We start from the raw sequence: 3,372 nt of genomic DNA on the forward strand, positions 1-3,372 counted from the left end.
TGTGTGTGTGTGGCCAGCTCAGCCCACCAGGGGGCGGGGCTGGCTGGCATGTGGTGCTGGGGGATCGAACCGCGGTCCCTTTGCTTTGCCAAGTTTGTTCCAAGTAGGTGCTTTAGACCACTGAGCCATCTCTCCAGCCCCTATGTGATACTATTTTTAATTTCAATTTCTGATTATTGATATACATAAAAATGACACTATAAATTTTTGGCCTTGTATAGTGTGATCTTGTTAAAATCATTTGTTAGCTCTAGTAGTTTCTTTGTACATTCCTTAGAATTTTCTACATAAATGATGAGTGTATATAAACAAAGACAGTTTTACTTCTCTCTTTCAAATTCTTTAAAATTTTTTTTGAGGGCTGGCCAAATAGCTCAGTGGATTAAAGTGACTGCAAGCAGGCACAAGGGTTGAGGATTCGATCCCTGGTCCTGCTGTGCTGACCCTGCCCCTGGGGCACGCTGAGACAGCAATTGAGACTGGGCATGGTGGTGCATGACTGTAATCTCAGCTCTTGGGAGGCTATAAACAGGTGGATCACTATGAGTCTGATTTTGTAGTGAGACCCTGAACACCCTGTAGACTCTCCCCTTGCCAAAAAAAAATAATAATAATTGTCCTATTAACCTGTCTTGAAACTATCTCATTGCTATTTGCGTCTCAATAAAATTTAAAAAAAAAATAAAAAAGGGAAAAGGAAACAAAAGGAAGCAAAGAAAGAATAAAAATAAAATAATTTTTAAAAAAATTTTGTTTGATACAAGGTCTTGCTACACAGTTTGGACTGTCTCAGCCTTCCTAGTGCTGGGATTACAGGCATGTGCCATGATGCCTGCCTCTGGGGCTGGCATGCTGTGTCTGGGATTCTGGGGCCTGCATGGCATGCAGTACTGGGGATCGAACTCGGGACCTTGAGCTGGCCAGGCAGGCACTTGTGCAACTGAGTAATCTCCCCAGCCCTCCTTTCAAATTCCTGTACCTGTAATTTCTTTTCTTGTCGTATTGCTTTGCACAGAATCTCCAGTTCAATGCTGAACAGAAATGGCAGAAACATATTTTAGGGAGAAAGCATTCAGTATTCACCATTAAGCAGGATTATAGGATAGATATCCCTTATCAAGTTTGAGGAATGTCTCAGTTACTTTCTATTCATTGCTGGGACAAAATACTGACACCCATCATTAAGAAAGGAAAGGCTTATTTAGCTCACAGTTAGTTGAAATTTCAGTCCACGCTCTGTTGGCTCCAAGGTAGAGGGCAGCAGGTCATGGCTGCAGAAAAGAGCAACGAGCAGAGGAGGAGTAGCAGCTGCAGCGTCTATCAAGCCTCTCTCCCTTTCACGTGGACTGCCAAGACCGGAGCTCCTCCGAGAAAGTGGCGGTGGAGGCTGCGAAGACCCGAGCTCCTTGGAAGAGGCACGGCTGTGCCGAGCAAGCTCCTCCAAGGAAGTGGCGCAGTGAACATCGGAACTCCTCAAGGAAGAGGGGCTCGGAAACCTTCTTCAACCCCTTTATATACCCTTTTGTGCTGGGTCACTCTAGGGTGGGCCCCCACGCCAGGGAGTGGAATCACCAAGCTAATCCAGCCAAGCTTCCGACATCTCAAGTTGACACAATGTATCAACCACCACAAGGAAGCTCCTCCTACTAGTTTGTATTGTTTTGTTTTTGTTTTTTGTATTTTAGGGAAGGATCTATAGGGTGTTCAGGGCCTCACTACTAGATCAGACTTGTAGTGATCCGCCTGCTTACAGCCTCCCCAGAGCTGGGATTACAGGTGAGCACCACCATGCCCAGCCTCGAGTTTTTTCTTTTTTTTTAAAAAAATTATTTATTTATTTATTTATTTATTTATTTATTTATTTATTTATTTATTTATTTGGTATAGGGTCTTGCTATGCAACTCAGACTTGTAGTGTTCTTCCTGTCTCAGCCTCCACAGTACTGGGATTACAGACATACCCCACCACGCCCTTTTTCAGGGGCTGGCATGGCATGTGATATTGGGGATTGGAGCTGGGTCCTTGCACTTGCCAGACAGGCACTTAGACTACCGAGCTATCTCCCCAGTCCATTATTTTATTTTTTTAAGTCAGTAATGAATGCTGTATTTGGCAAATAGTTTATCTGCATCTCATGAGAAATCATATGGTTTTTCTTTCTTATTTATGACAAATTATATTGATTTTTTTTCTCTGAATGCCTTCAGGGCAGGTTTGGCTGGTTTGAGTTGTGGGGCTGGAACCACAGCAACCTGAGCCTGATTGCTTTGTTGAAGCAGCCACTTAAAGAACTGAACTAAGGGGCAGGCCCCCTTACATTGATTTTTAAAAAAATATATTTGGTTGTTACAGGGTCTCACTACACAGCTCTGGCTCATAGTGATCCTCCTGTTTTTAGCCTCCCCAGTGCTGGGATTACAGGCATGCCTACGCCCAGACTCTGTGGCTGGCTCAGCAGGTCCTGGGGGTGGGGATGGCACAGCATGTGGTGCCAGGAATTGAACTGTGGTCCTTGCGCTTGCCTAAGCTTACCTAAGCAGATGCTTTAGACTGCTGAGCTATCTCACTGGCCCTAGATTAACCTTTTTAAAATGTTACTCCTCTTTTCTTTCCTGGAATAAATTCCACTTGATCATGACATGGGAAGAGGTTCAAAGCTCATTGCTTGGGATATGTCCTTCTTGTTTGATAGAGACCACTATGAAGAAGCTCAGAGAAGGACTTAAGATTAACCAACTGACTTTCCATGTTTGCTTGTGAGTTTGTTCAATGCCTAAATCCCTTGTCTAGAGATGGACAGTGGATTCACAATAAGTGAACCTTTACGAATCACTTGTCCTACCTGAGTGGCCTGTGAAGCATGATGCCTCAGAGGACAAAATAATGCCAAAGATGAGGACATTTGGCTCCAACCCCAATTAGCTAAAGAGATTGCAGCTGCAGTCTCCACACCCCTATATTAAATGTCAACCTAAAGATAAGGTAATGCTCATGACTGATATAATTTACTACTTGGGAAAATATCTCCCAAGGTCCTTCTCAAATTCCCATGCTTTTCTCTCTCTTCCCCTCCTTTGTTTGAAAACCAAATAAATATGGGCCACCCAGAGAATCTTAGCCTCCAGAGAATCTCAAATTCGGTTAGAGGGTTTTGAACCTTCTGGGGCCCTAAGATCATACCACTTATGTCTTTTATTTAGGCCTTAGGCATCACTCATTTGGGAGGTTGTGGGCCTGATCAACTGTGATACTTGTTGAATTTGTGGCAGACATATAACATGGTGATGAGGGGATTGTGGGAATGATGAGGGAATTCACTCTCTCTGCCTCTTGCCACACTCAACTGAGGACCTTAGCCACTGGGAAATCTC

This window comes from Octodon degus, unplaced genomic scaffold (genome assembly GCF_000260255.1).
Source record: "Octodon degus isolate 3935 unplaced genomic scaffold, OctDeg1.0 scaffold00222, whole genome shotgun sequence".
Taxonomy (NCBI): Eukaryota; Metazoa; Chordata; class Mammalia; order Rodentia; family Octodontidae; genus Octodon; species Octodon degus.